Below are 15,654 nucleotides of genomic sequence, written 5' to 3'. Positions count from 1 at the left end.
TTAGCAGGTATTTATTGAGCATCTATATAGTAAATGGGCCTGTCCTAGTTACTCTAAGGACAACTAGTTGAGACAACACTTATCAGGTTGGACAAATACAGATTCAACCTAAAGAAGCAGAATCAACAGGACAATAATGCACATGTATAACAAAAAAATCTCATTAACCTATACATAGGATTAAGATGGGGTTTTCATTCATTCATTCATTCATTCAATCACATTTATTGAGGGCTAACTGCGTTCAGAGCACTGTCCTAAACTCTTGAAAAGTACAATACAGCAATAAAGACAGACAATCCCTGCCCACACTGGGCTCACTTTATAATGGGCTGAACACCTCAGTTAATAGTATTTATTGAGTGCCTGTTGCAGGCAGAACACCATTCTAAACATTTGGGAAAGTTCAGTATCATTAGTAGGCCAAATCCCTACCCTCAAGGAGCTTGGGATGGATTGGGGGAATGAGACACACTAAAATAATAAACAGGAATAAAGAAAGCCAATATTTCAGTGAGTGCTTAAGAAGCAGGGTGTCTACAAAAGTGTGCAGTGGTGAATGCATAAGTGTGTGGTTGTTCAAAGTGCTGGGTTGGTAGTTGGAGGAATAAGACTGAGATTGAGGAGGAATTAATCAGGAAACGTCTCCTGGAGAAGATGTGCCAGCTCTGCCACATGCCTGCTTTGTGACCTGGGGAAAGTCACTTAACTTTTCTGTGCTTCCATTTCCTCCTCTGTAAAAAAAAAAAAGGTGGGATTCAATACTCATTCAATCATATTTAATGAACACTTACTGTGTGCAGAGCACTATACTAAGCACTTGGGAGAGTACAATATTACAATAGGCAGACATATTCCCTTTCCACAGTGAGCTTACAGTCTAGAGGGGGAGACAGAAATTAATATAAAAAAATTACAGGTATGTTCATAAAGACGTGTGGGGCTGGGAGGTGGGGATGAATAAATGGAGCAAGTCAGGGCAACACAGAAGGGAGTGGGAGAAGAGTAAAGGAGGGCTTGGTCAAGGAAGGCCTTTTGCAGGAGATGTGCTTTCAATAAGACTTTGAAAGGGGGAGGCTAATTGTCTCCCTCCTACTTAGACTGTGACCCCCATGTGGGACAGGGACTGTTTCTGATGCAATTAATTCTGCACATAATAAGCACTTAACAAATACTGTCATTATTCCTCTAGCCTGTAAGGTCGTTGTCAGGGAAGGGACTACCCTCTCTGTCGAATTGTATACTCCCAAGCGTTTAAAACAATGCTCTGCATACACAATAAACGCCTAATGAATCCTATCTACTGATTGATTAGGAGTGAAGGGTCTGTGGAAAGTGAAAAGAGGGGAAGCTGGGGGAGAAAAGAGGGTTCTCTTTCAGTGAAATCTTCATGGGTTTTCTCCTCAGGTTTTTGACCCTGAGCCCCTCTACCAAAGCCCTCTGTTATCCTATTTCTGAATCAGAGCTCACCTTCTTCATTCCTTATTTAGTTGAAAAAGTGTGAAGGGTTTGTTTCCCAAGGGACATCTCTCAATTGGTGGAAGACCAAGCTGGCTGGATCTTGGTGACATCAGTCTGCCACCTTCTGGTTAGGAGATGGAAGGGGAATGCTCTGTCGAAAGGCTCCCTTAAAAGGTTTTCAAAGTGAGAGCCAGTGAATTTAACTTTGTCTGAGATTGGGATTCCTGCCCTTTAAATGGAAGAAAGATGAAACCTTTTAGGTATTTGGATAAAACATAAATGTTGCATTTTTGTTAGAGGGCTAGGAAAGAGACACATCCAAGCAAGCTGGAGAGAAATGAAGGTCTTCATACAAGGAAACCATTTTGTGGTCTATTATAGAATTGATGGGGGTGGGGGGATGGGGGTTACCTATTCTTTACTCATAGAAAGGATTAGGACTCCAGGATTTCCACACATCAAAGCATTTTGAATGATGTTCCTAAATAATTTTCCCAAGCCGCTGCATTGACCATAATGGTACAATGCCACCATGAATTTGTTTAGACTTTTAATTTTCCCAAGCATTTTCACTGCAATTATCGCACTTTATCCTCACAACTTCCTTGTGAGCGAGATGTCGTGGGCATTATTTCTTCCCATTTCACAGATATGGGAAATTGAAGTCCAGAGTGGCAGGGGTTAGGTACCCTGCCCTTGAATCTTTCTGCATAAACTCACTGTGGGCAAGAAACGTGTCTACCAACTGTTATCTTGTACTCTTCAAACCTCTTAGTACAGTGCTCTGCACAGAGTAAGCACTCAATAAATGTCACTGGTCGTGGTGGTGATGATGATGATGATGATGAGGTCCTGCTCTGCAATTTAGATCTGGGACTTTTTTATAAGTATATCCTGACTAAATACACACACATATATATATAAATAGTAATTATGGCATTTGTTAAGCACTTACTATGTTCTAAGTACTGGGGTAGATACAAGATAATCAGGTTGTCCCACGTGGCGCTCACAGTCTTAATCCCCATTTCACAGAAGAGGTAACTGAGGTACAGAGAAGTTAAGTGGCTTGCCCAAAGTCACACAGCAGATAAGTGGTGGAGCCAGGATTAGAATCCACATCCTCTGACTCCCAAGCCCATGCTCTTTTCACTAAGCCACGTTGCTTCTCATATATATATCTAAATTGCCTTAGAAAATAAGAGATTTGAAGGCAGAATCCCCATCCTGGGGATTGTACCTGGGAGAATACAACAGAGTTGGTAGATATTCTCTGCCCACAACCAGATTTGTACATAAGCGCTGTGAGACTGAAGGTATTATGTGCTATAAATATTCAACTCCAAGTGTAAAGGTAACACAGAAGGGAGAGGGAGTAGGGGAAATGAGGGCTTAGTCAGGGAAGGCCTCTTGGAAGAAATGTGATTTTAGTAGGCCTTTGATGGTGGGGAGACCAATGATCTGTTGTATGTGAAGGGGGAGGGAGTTTCAGGCCAGAGGCAGGATGTGGGCAAAGGGGCGGGAGCAAGATAGAAGAGATTAAGGTACAGTAAATAGGTTGGTGTTAGGGGAACAAAATGTGTGGGCTGAGTTATAGTAGGAAACCACTGAGGTAAAGTAGGAGGGAAGGGGAGCTGATTGAGTGTTTTACAGCTATTAGCAAGGAGTGTGATGCTGAAGTGAATTAGCAACCACTGGAGGTTCTTGAAGAGTGGGGAGACTTGGATGGAACTTTTTTTTAAAAAGTGATGTAGGTAAAAGAGTGAAGTATGGATTTGAGTGGGGAGAAACAGGAGGCAGGGAGGTCAGCAAGGAGGCAGGTGCAGTAGTCAAGGCAGACTATGATAAGTGACTGGAGCAGCATGGTAGCAGTTTCGATGGAAAGGAAAGGGCAGATTTTAGAGATGTTTCACTCAAACTACATACTCAAACCACACAGTGCAATTCCACATGCCCCACAGATGCTCGGTAAATACAGTTTAATAATTAGATTGACTGATAGGCTAAATGAGAAGTGTGTGTATCTGTGTGTTTTGTGTGTGTACACAGTTACAGAAGATTTAGAAAAATGATTAAAGCGGGGGCATGCTCTGTCAATTATAATAGACAATAGAGAATCAACCATAATTGCACATGAATGGTTATAGATTGAAATATTTTACTCACTTTCCAGAATTCCTACATTCTGTGTTCCTATATTCTTATCAAAGCTCTAGTAGAACAAATTCTATCGCTGGCCTTCGATAGCGGTCATAACAACGGTATTTCCTGGGCATCTACTGAATGCAGTGCACTGTTCTAAGTAGTTGGGAAGTTTAACGGAAGCCCAAGACCTGTTTGCTGTCCACAAGGAGTTTACCCTTTATTGGGGGCGGTAGACAGAGAAATAATCCACAAGCACTGAAATCTGGATAAATGAAATTGAAAGTTTTGTGGAATATACATATATACAGAGATGCTGAGAATATGCCAAAACAAGTAAGTACATCATTTCAGATCGCATAACAGGTAACCAAATAAGGACTTTGGTTCAAACTATCATTGCCATAAATTGTTAATGCTGCCACACACCTTCTGGAACTCTCTGGGGCCAATGGAGACTTTTCATACTATGGAGAAGATCCGGTCTCTGCCCCGATTACCTTGTAAGTCTGAGGAGTGATGAGATTGATTGTAAACTCCTTGGGGGCAGAGGTCCAACTACTAATTCTGTTATGGTCTCCCAAATGCTTAGTACGGTGCTCTGCACATAGAAGATTCTCAATAAATACTACTGATTTATTGAACTACAAAATATTGGAAATATTTTAAGAATACCTTCACAACATCGCTAAAATCCACTCTTTCCTCTCTATCTAAACTGCTGCTATATGGATCCCAAGCATTTATCCCATCCTATGCACCTGCCTCCTTACTGACCTCCCTGACCTCCTTGCCTCCTTCCTTTCCCCACTCTGGTCCATACTTCACCCTGTTGTTTGCGTCATTTTTCTAAAAAAAACCCTTTCAGTTCTTGTTTCCCCACTCCTCAAGAGTCTCTAGTGGTTACCCATCTACCTCTGTATCAAACAGAAACTCCTTACCGTTTACTTTATAGCTCTCAGTCCCATTGCCCCTTCCTATCTTACCCTGCTGATTTCCTAGTTTGACTAGCACACTCACTTTGCTCCTCCAACACCAACCTCCTCATTCTACCACAACCTCAATTATTTTGCTTCTGTCTTGGATCTCCCTCACCCTTCATACTAGACGGACCAACATTCTCCCCACCTGCAAAGCCTTATTAAAATCACATCTCCTGCAAGAGCTCTTTCCCTATTTGGTAGGGTGCCAGGCATTTTACTAAACCTTCATTTCCCCATCTCCCTCTCCCTTCTGTGTTGCTCTTACACTTAGATTTGCACCCTTTATTCACCCCGAACTCATCCTCACAGCACTTATGTATGCATCTGTAATTTATTTTAATGTCTCTTTCCCCTCTAGACTTGAAATCTTCTTGTGGGCAGGGAACATGTCTACCAGATCTTGTTATACTGAATTCTCCCAAGCATTAAATATAGTGCTCAGTACAGAGTAAGAGTTCAATAAATACTAGTGACTCATTAACACAAAAATTTATATAAAGTGAATGTAACAGTCAACAATATTTACTGTGGCCCTACTGAGTTCAGAGCACTGAATTAAGCATGGACACGGTTATAAACTAAGATAAATTTCTGCCCTTGAGAAGTTTACTATCTGATAGGTAGGCATGCAAGCAAATATTCACAGGCAAAAATTGTATCTATGCAAAACACAATAGATATAACACAGATGGTGGAAACAAGTTCACTTTAGTTGATAAAATAATTCAGACAAATGTTTTAGAATCACACTTGCTTCTGGAGGATTCTGAGGGTGAGGACTCATGAGTTGTTGATTGGGGAGTAGGGGAATATTAAGTAGAGTTTTCAAGGAGAAAAGTGGTATGATGTGTCAAAGAGAGGGAAAGTTTTGTTAGGATTAAAGTTGCATTAGACCACGTTTTACCATGGAGGTAATGGGTCTAGTGTTATGACTTCAAAGCCAAGAATGTTTGCACACTTCCGGAATGAGAATGGAATGGTTATGGTTGTGGGTTAGCCAAGATGTCCCATTGGTGTTTATCTAGACACCCTGTTACATACCCGCAAAATCCAACTTTTCCTTCTTTTCTTACCTTGGCTCTGAGAAGTGTCCTCCAGCCTTCTTTTGCTGGATCAGTCTTCCTGGTGCAGAATGGATCCTAAACTATCAGTCCATTTTTCCGACAGCTAGGTTTATTTGGGAGAGAGCCTGTAATTTTGTAACACCGATGAGACTCAAAATGAGTCTCACTGAGCCATACTGACATGGATCTGTTTCAATTGGCCCCTGACCTTGATGGAAAGAGCCGAGTCATTCAACCGACCACAAAATTGCAGCTCTCAGCTCTCTACCCCTTGTGCAACCCTTCCACCCTTACTGGTTTTATTTAGGCTTGTGACTGCTTACCCTATAGCCCTGCCTCCGATGTCTTAGAAGTAAATAGTACAAAAAGCATCCTAGAGCTGAACTGAGATTTATGGGAATTTAAAATAATATCTTGTAGATTTTACCTGTGGGCCCTGGGGAAACACTTGGCATTCCTTTAAGCAATCCATTTCCCAGAGAAGGCTTTCCTACTTCAAAAACAGAGCAAACTTCCTCCTTCCTTAGCTTCAGAAAGGCAGTGTTGTTTGCCTGTTAGAGTACTGGTCCAGGACCCAGGGGCCTGGGTTTCATTCCTGTCCTGCTGCAGGTTGGCTGGGTGTCCTTGAATAGGCTCCTCTACTCCTTCCAGTCTGAAGGTCTGTGAAATGGGCAAAAGGAAGTGAATATTCTTGCCGTTCTTTTCGCCTGGGTGCTGTGAGAATTAATAGGTTAGTGTTTGCAAAGCACTTTGAGCTCCTTGGCAGAAAGGAATTAGATTAGCAATGGCCCTCTGCCAGGTTTCCAGTGTCCCATGAATTCACCTCCCCCCCCCCCACCTCTTCCACACACCCCTCCCCCCCCACCTTTCTCCTCTTCCTCTCCTACTGTTACTATTGCTGCTGAACAGCAGCAAACCTGCTCATTCCAGCTAAACCCAGAATGAGAAAACTCCCCAGAAATGTCATTCATTGTCATTCCCTTGCAGCTGTCCCAGACCCCCAGGACCTGGAAAGTTTGGGGAAGAATGCTTTGAGTAAAGAGTCTGCGAGGAATCGGAGACCAGGACCCTCTCCATTGCCCCTGTGGCTCTCAGTGAGGAGAGGTGGGTTGGGCAAGGATTGTCACTATCTGTTGCTGAATTGTACATTCCAAGCCCTTAGTACAGTGCTCTGCACACAGTTAACGCTCAATAAATACGATTGAATGAATTACCAATGGTTGGAGAGGAGATGTTCTCTGGAGATAGGGATCTTAAAGAGGGGTAAAAGGAGGCAGAGAGGGGTATTCACTTCCCAAATCACATAGATTTTACATATTTAAAGTCAGAACCATAGGCAGATCAAATCACCTTGATCTGAGTTTGGGGTATCCAAGCACTTGGACATATAAGGCCACAAGGAAGAACACTTGAAAGACAATGAGGATTTCTCATAATAAAAATAATAATAACAGTGGTATTTATTAAGCACTTACTATATGCCAGTCACTCTACTAAGTCCTGGGATGGGTACAAGCAAATCGGATTGGACACAGTCCTCATCCCACGTGGGGCTCACAGTTTCAATCGCCATTTTACAGATGAGGTATCTGAGGCCCAGAGAAGTGAAGTGGCTTGCCCAAGGTCCACAGCAGACAAGTGGAGGAGCTGGGATTAGAACCCATGTCCTTATGACTCCCAGGCCTGGGCTCTATCAACTACAGCACCCTACTTCTCTAAAGAAGGGAAATGGACTAGTGGAAAGAACATGGGATTGGGAGTCAGGAGATATGGTTTCTAATCCTGGCTCCGTTCCTTGCCCACCGTGTGACCTTGCAAAAGTCAGTAAATATCTCTGTGCTTTAGTTCCCTCAACTGTAAACTGTGGATTCAATATCTGTTCCTCCTTCCCCCTTAGATTGTGAGCCCCATGAGAGACAGGGACTGTGTTTGAGCTGATTCATTGTATCTTTCCTAGTGCTTAGTACAGTGTTTGGCAAATATCGAATGCTTAATAAATACCACAATTATTATGGTCTCTTCTCCATGAGGTTTGATGTAGCAGTGGAAGGGAATGGCCCCTTCCACATCTATTGGTCTAGGTTTCTCCTTGGGTTTATTTGAATTAAAAAGTCTCAGATTTGGGGAACTGGTGATTAATAGGCCAAAGGTGATTTAATGAAGCTGCTATAAGTTTGTAGCTTTCTTGTCTGGAACAAACCGTCCCCCCATGGAAGGAGAAGGAGAAACTGATGACGGGACAAATAGGACCCCAAAGATAGCCCTTCCTTAACCAATCAGTGTTTTAAGGTGGCTTATTTACTTCTCCAAATAGCACCCAGATTAAAACAAAAAAAGTTTCCAGAAAGTGTGCAACGTGACATGTGTGCAGTAGAGAAGTTGTTCCAAGGATATTTTCCCAGAAGCAGGAGGGGCTCAAGAACATAAAATCAAACTGCAGTCATTGCATGCCATTTGGAAAAATACAGCCATAGGCAAGATGTGGCTGAGGCTCCATAGAGGGGTGAGAACAGGCCTAGCTGATCGTAGCAGTGTGGAGCCAATCCCCGGAACAAGGAAAATCAGGTTGGTTTTGCAGAGAAAGTAGAAGTCTTGGGGAAACAGAACAGAACCACGCTCGTGTTTCCAAATGAAGAGAGAAAGGGAACGTGTATGTGTGGTTCTGGATTACAGAAAGACTACAGATACCTCATCACCTTGTGTCCTTCCTCTGGCCTGGAATGCACTCTCTCTTCAAATCCTCCGAACAGTCACTCTACCCGCCCTTCAAAGCCCTACTGAAGGCACACCTCCTCCAAGAGGCCTTGCCAGACTAAGCCCCCTTTTCCTCAGGTCCCCTTCCCTTCCATGTCACCTCAACTCCCTACCTTTGCTCTTTCCCTCCCTCCCTGTCCCACAGCAGTTATATATATATATGTATGTATCTGTAATTCTATTTATTTAGATTGATTCCTGTTTACTTGTTTTGATGTCTGTCTCCTCCCCTCTAGACATTGTGGACAGGGATTGTCTCTCTATTGCTGTATTGTACTTTCCAATCGCTTAGTACCATGCTCTGCACATAGTAAGCGTTCAATAAATACAATTGAATGAATGAATACATGGAGAAGAGTGGCAACCAGTTTAGCAAAAGCAGTGGTTAACAATTGCCTGTGGCTAGATATCAGTCTCTGCCAATCACTAGTGCCTAGACATAGGTTTCTGCCCTTAGCTGGAGGCTAAAGTAATAATAATAATAATGTTGGTATTTGTTAAGCGCTTACTATGTGCAGAACACTGTTCTAAGTGCTGGGGTAGACACAGGGGAATCAGGTTGTCCCACATGGGGCTCACAGTCTTAATCCCCATTTTACAGATGAGGTAACTGAGGCACAGAGAAGTTAAGTGACTTGCCCACAGTCACACAGTTAACAAGTGGCAGAACTGGGATTCAAACTCATGACCTCTACAGTTTGTGTCAATCGCCAGTGACCATTCATTGGTTTCTGGCAATTGCCAGAGGCTAAAATTATGTTTCTGCCAAAGGTCAGTAGGCAGACATCACTTTCTGCCAATCACTAGGGACCAGACACGTCGATTTCTGCAAATCGCCAGTGCCTAGAAGTGGTTTCTGCCAATCGCTAATGCCTAGATGTGATTTCTGCTAGTTGTCAGGGGTTTTCTCCCACTGAGACTGTGAGTCCCATGTGGGACAGGGACTGGTCCAGTCTGATGATCTTGTCAGTCAATCATATTTATTGAGCACTTTCTGCAGAGCACTGTGCTAAGCCCTTGGGAGAGTACTATATAACAATATAACAGACGTATTCCCTGTCCACAACAAACTTGCAGTCAAGGCAGGGAGACAGACATTAATATAAATAAATAAAATTACAGATATGTACATAAGTGCAGTGGGGCAAGGAGGGGGAATGAATAAAAGGTGCGAGTCATAGTGGTGCAGAAGGGAGTCGGAGAAGAGGAAATGAGGGCTTAGCCTGGGAAGGCCTCTTGGAGGAGACGTGCCTCCAAAAAGGCTTTGCAGGTGAGAAGAGAAATTGTCTGTGAGATATGAGAGGGAGGGCATTCTAGGCCAGAGGCAGGATGTGGGCAAAAGGTCAGCAGGGCAATAGATGAGATCTTAGGGTACTGTGTCTATACCAGCGTTTAGTACAATGCTTGGTACAGAGTAAGTGTTTAACAAATGTTACTCTTATTATTGTAATTGTTATTGTTCTTATTAGTATTTCTGCCGACCATCAGGGTCCAGAGGTCAGTTTCTGCCTCCCCTTAGGTTGATCCAAAACAAGAGAAACCTGCCTCTTCCAGGCACACTTCAGTCCACCCACTAAACCCGTAGAAACACGCTTTTCATATGCCAGACCTAATCTGTGCTAACGTTTTCTTGGGAGAAGTGACTTTTCCCCCCGTAATGGAAGACACAATGCCAGGTCCCCAGGGAAGTAGAGGGTGGGGATATCTGTGGGATGAGTTACCTCCCCTTTTACGTTTCTTCCACTATCGTATTGCACAGCAGGTGGCTATTCATTTGGAGAAGGGGAAAGACCTCAGACGGACGGTTTCCAGAGACACGGGAGTCAAGATCTGAAAACTGCCAGAAACTCCTATGGTAAGCGCGACATGAGCGGGCTCCAGATCTTGGCATAATTGTTCTTTCCAGCCCTGGGGTGGCCTCATGGGATCAGGATGACATGCAATAAGAGTGGTGAAAATGTTGAAAAAGATCATTGCAGGGGGACTGCTCTTGTTTTCAACAGTCTGAAACTGAAGCCATCTGATTTCCTGCTGTTTTTCCTTCATAAAGATCCTGGGCCCTTATTTGTTTTGGTGGAGTTATCTCCATTTACAGATGGAGGCCGAAGGTGCGTGAGAGACTAGCTGGAAGAAGAAAGCAATTTTTGAGAGGATTGGGGTGGGTGGTGAAGATTGGAGAGAGGCAGGACTTAAATTGGGTAGGAGTCCCTCAGGAACACAAAACTCATTATTTTCTTGGGGAGACACTGAGGGAAAAGACTGCTGGGAATTGCACCCTCAGGTAAGGGCTGGATTTTTTTTTTGGTCTTTAGCCCCTGGAGGAAATTCTCTATTTTGCAACAATGAAGGCATTAGTTCTGTCTGACATTACCCTGTTATAGGAGGGTCCTGGTGGATTTATTACAGGGGTGGATGGAGGGAGCAGGGAGCTGCTTTCAGCATTTTGTAGTATGCACAGGACCACCCACAAAGTCTCCTCAACCATCAAGGTGACACAGGAGAATTTCAGTGGTGGAAATGCAGCCGCTCCAGCCCATGGATGCTGCTTTGTGCCTCAGAGCCAATGCTGGTAGAGAACATTCCCACCAACCTGGAGCAGAGCGCATGGTGTTTATGACCGTCTTTGCGGCTGGCTTGGAGCCAAGCAGGTAGAAGCAATTGAATTTCCGCAGGGGGATTGACGGCTGGATCCCACCCGTGAGCCACATTTGGTCTCCCCAGGCCCCAGATGTGTGAGAACAGAAAGTTATGGATTGTCTCTGACAGAAGTTGAGGTATCATAAATATTTCCAGAATGCTATATAACCATTATTTTCCAACTCTTCCATACCACTAGCTAGTAACACCAAAGACAGGCTTGAGTTTCTCCTCCTTTTATTTTCCCTGCTGAGAAATGAAAATGAGGGTAAGGTGACAAGTGGGTAGAAGCCGGAAAAGGAACCGAGATCTTGGATAATCTCCAAACTGGAAAATTAGCCTCTGAGTAATGGAGAGTGATTCAAACCTGGAACTCCCAAGGGAATTCATTCATTCATTCATTCATTCATTCATTCGTATTTATTGAGTGCTTAATATGTGCAGAGCACTGTACTAAGTGCTTGGAATGTACAAATTGGCAACAGATAGAGACAGTCCCTGCCCATTGATGGATTTACAGTCTAATCGGGGGAGAGCTTGTTCAACTTCAGTTAGCAGACTCCAGAGTGGCTCTTGGACCAGTCCTTCCATCAACCCCAGATTTCTCCCTCTTCTGGAAGGAGGGGGTGTGTGAAAATACTGTTCACATCTGCACTGGTGGTGGAAACTGGGGGTGTGTGAAACTGGGGGTGTGTGACGATATCTGCACAGCCGCAGTGGTGGGGGAGGGTGAGGTGTGTGGCAATATCCTCATGACCACAGTGAGAGAAGGGGCGTAAAACTACGTTCAAAGGTGAATACCACAGAAAAAGATAATGTACATGCTCGGATATATAGTATCATCTACTTGTGTACCCATGTAAAAACAGAGATCACAAAGGGAAAATCAATTTTAATAGAAAAATAACAGAGGCCATTGATTGATAACACTCTATGCAGGCAGAAGCCTTTAAAAGCTGTGAATCTGCTAATTGTTGGTTTGCTGCCTTTAAGATAGAGTAGAATGAGGAGCACATGAAAAGCTTCAAATGGCATCAGGGCCTTGTCTAGATGATTGCTTCCTATGATATCATAATTGGCCAAGTGCATTTCCCTCTGAGAACAGAACACAGGAAATGCATTGGTAGGTCAGCCCAGTGGTTTATCCACCGGTTTTCTGTCTCTCACAGTGTCACCAAAGGATACTTGGAGGAACAGAGTAATACGGTTGTCCTTCTTGACATGCAACCTAATGTTTAAGGCTTTAAAATCCAATAAGCCTAACTTTTCTCTCTCCAACCCCATCTTGCCCTTGGCCTAGTGGGAATAGCTTGCAACTGGGAGTTGTGGACCTGGGTTCTAGTCTTGGCTCTGCCACTTGCCTTTTGTATGACTTTGGGAATGTCACTTAAGCTCTCTGGGCCTCCATTTCCACATCTGTAAAATGGAGAAAAAATATAACAATAACAATAATTATAATGCTATTTATTAAGCACTTACTATGTGCCACGCACTGTTCTAAGCACTGGCCTGCCCTCCCTCCCTCTTAACAATAATAATAATTATAGTATTTGTTAAGCGCTTACTATGTGCAGAGCACTGTTCTAAGCGCTGGGGTAGACACAGGGGAATCAGGTTGTCCCACGTGGGGCTCACAGTCTTAATCCCCATTTTTACCGATGAGGTAACTGAGGCACAGAGAAGTTAAATGATTTGCCCAAGGTCATTCAGCAGACAAGTGGCGGAGCTGGAATTAGAACCCATGACCACTGACTCCCAAGCCCGTGCTCTTTCCACTAAGCCACGCTCTTAGACTCAGTCCCTCTTGGCCCAAGTGGGCCAGGGACTGAGTCTGATCTGATTATCTCACAATGTTTGGCAAAAAGTGCTTAGTATAATCACTATTTTTTTCATTAAGGACTTGTGTCTGAAGACTCTAGACTGTAAGCTCATTGAGGGCAGGAATGTGTCTGTGAATTGTTGTATTGTAGTCTCCCAAGCACTTAGTACAGTGGTTCACTCACAGAAAGCACTCAATAAATACAATTGAATGAATGAATGAATTGTCCATAAATTTCATGATTATCATTATAGACTTCTTGTCCATAAATTTATCCAAACACCTCTTGAATCTTTGGATATTTTCAGCCCGCACAACTTCTTAAGGAAAAGAATGCCTATGGTCAGCACCCATTGCCTGCCCTTGTTCATTTAAAATATTTAACCCCCTGGCCATGTTACTGTGGGATTAGTTGAACAACAATTCCATATACATCCCATCCACACCCTCTATGACCTTGTGGGCTTCAGTCACATCTCCTTTTCAGGGCCTGGTCCATGTGGTGAGTGAGGGAGACAGCAGGCGTGGGGCGGACCATCAGGGAGTGGCTGTAGGAATGGGCCACGGTCGAGAAAAATTGGAAAGCACTCAGCTTCCCTCCACCCAAAGCTGAAGTGGCACTGGGACTGGGAAGGAATCACTGCCTCTGGAGCCAGGGGGTGAGTAGGAGGGGATCTCTCTGGAGAAATACTGTAGGTTTGGTTAGACTTCCATATGTCAACGTGTTAAGCTGCATGCCTGGCCAAACACACATAGTTACCACACAGCGACATCATTCGGGATGGGAAGGGGTGGCAATTCTTCCCCATCCAGGGAGGCTAAACCTCTGAAGCCAACTCTGCTCCTCTCAGCCTTCACCTTTCTAGATTGATGAGTTTTAATCTTCTCCAGCTATCCTTATAGAGGCAAACATCAATCCTGGATGGTTTAGGTGGGGATTGCCTGAAGGCAGGGAGCTTGACCAGGTGACCTTTTGGTGTCTCTTCCATATCTAGAATTCTAAATCTTTGCTCTCTTAGCTTAGATGTTCTCTTCTGTCTATCTGACCACTACCTTCATTTCCAGAACACAACCAGGGCATAATCTAAACCAAAGAAAGTCTCACCTCCGGTTTTCTATCTCTGGTTCTCGAATAATTTCCTGTTTCCCTGATCACTCCCCCATCGATCCTAGTTTGCCTTCCCCTTAATGACTTTGGCACTCTTACATGTGGCTCTGTTAGTTTGTATTTTATTAACTTAACCTCTTTTTTAAATTTTCTTCTATTCTTAAATTATTTGATCTAATTCATTCACCTGTTAATGTTTTCTTGCTTTCTCTATTAGACTCTAAGCATCTCAGAGACAGGGCTCACATCCTATATTCTGTGTTTTCAGCCAGCTCCCAGCCTATATTGTTGATTCTGAAATTGTTACTAGATTGCCACCGCCATGAATGAAGATGATTGATAAATATTTTTCTACCCAGTAATATTGCTTGTTATGTGACCTCGGGCGAGTCACTTAACTTCTCTGGGCCTTTAATAAGATTTAATAGCAGTGAGATTTTGAAGATGGAGAGAATAGTGGTCTGCTGAATATGTAGAAGGAGGGAGTTCCAGACCAGAAGGAGGACGTGGACAAAGGATGAGTGGTGAGATGGATGAGATCAGTGTACTGAGAGGACCTTAACCTGTACTGAGGTAAGCTGAGGTAAAATGTACTGTTAAATAAAAAAGCATGATTAACCCTGGTGGACCATGTTGTCTCCAACAGAATCCAAAGGATGTTTGGAGGAAGTCTGATTGTTTCAGGAATATTTCATCCCTAACATCCCTACCAATCCTTATAATAATCCTTCACTGTCCTATCCTCTATAAATCTACCAAAACCCTTTTCAAGTTTTCTATCACCTCTAATTTTCTCTCAAAAATCCCTACGTTATCCCTCTAATAATTTATTATTGTCACCTCGTCTCCTTGAATTTTATCCAAATCCCTCATGAAGCTACTGATATTTTTGGCCTGCACAACTTCCAATGGTAGGAAATTCCATATCTTTACCCCATATTTTCAAATCACTTTCAAATTTCAGTGTGTCCCATGGAGAGGTGAAATTGAAGGGATGTATCAGATTCTGGAGAAAAAGATTATTTTGGTAAATGTAGTAGGGATAAAGAAAGGAATAGCATAAGTAGAGTTGGAGGGAATTCTGGGAAACTGGAAGGATGAAGCAGAGCGATGGAGAGAAGCAGTGTGGTCTATTGGAAAAAGCATGGGCTTGGAGTTGGAGGAACTAGTTTCTAATCCCAATCTGCCCCTCTTGCCTGCCGTTTGACCCTGGACAAGTCTCTTAACTTCTCTGTGCTTCAGTTTCCTCATCTGAGTATTAATTGCCTGCTCTCCCTCCTAACTAGACTATGATGACTCCATGTGTGATGGGGATTGTTTTATCTACTCCAGCACTTAGCAGTGCTTGGCACATGATAAGTGCTTAATGAATACCACAGTTACTAAAGAAATGTGTTTGTTAGGAAAGGAGGGTGAGTGAGAGTGCATATCCTGGCCTCTGGAATCTTGGTTGTACTTTATTGTGAACAGTTATCTGAGATTTCTGAGGAATAACTCAAGTTTTACTGAACTATAAGATTACCACACTCTCTAGAGGGGTTAAAGAGGTCAGAAAAGCTTGAGGTGTTGATTTTTCCCCCCAGTCTGGCTGCAAGGTATACAGTCAAATTTTGCTAGTCATGAAACTGACTGTTGGCCACATTAGATGTTGATTTTCCCTCAGACTGCCTATAAGGAATAGTCAAA

At 43.3% G+C, this 15,654-nt stretch overlaps 1 protein-coding gene and 1 long non-coding RNA gene across 3 annotated transcripts in view; one reads left to right on the top strand and one right to left on the bottom strand.

Annotated features, from left to right (window-relative positions):
- Window positions 1–10,239, top strand: part of ACVR1C (activin A receptor type 1C) — a 62,893-nt gene extending 52,654 nt beyond the window's left edge. The window contains exons 9-10 of the transcript XR_003761968.1: window positions 6,638–6,754; window positions 10,167–10,239. The gene's annotated coding sequence lies outside the window, so the exon portion shown is untranslated. The remainder of the gene's footprint in view (window positions 1–6,637; window positions 6,755–10,166) is intronic.
- LOC103171013 lies at window positions 329–6,293 on the bottom strand. 2 transcript variants are annotated; one of them, XR_486536.3, is made up of 3 exons: window positions 6,078–6,293; window positions 5,660–5,775; window positions 329–734 (listed from the first exon to the last, which is right to left on the bottom strand). It is a non-coding gene; the product is annotated as an uncharacterized LOC103171013 (long non-coding RNA). The 2 variants fall into 2 exon arrangements; XR_005660391.1 differs by lacking the exon at window positions 6,078–6,293 and having other exon boundaries at window positions 5,660–5,933.
- Window positions 10,240–15,654: the final 5,415 nt, after the last annotated feature.

Source organism: Ornithorhynchus anatinus, chromosome 9, assembly GCF_004115215.2.
Source record: "Ornithorhynchus anatinus isolate Pmale09 chromosome 9, mOrnAna1.pri.v4, whole genome shotgun sequence".
Lineage (NCBI taxonomy): Eukaryota > Metazoa > Chordata > Mammalia > Monotremata > Ornithorhynchidae > Ornithorhynchus > Ornithorhynchus anatinus.
The sequence above is the reverse complement of the archived record's forward strand: the minus strand, read 5'-3'. Positions and strand labels throughout refer to the sequence as shown.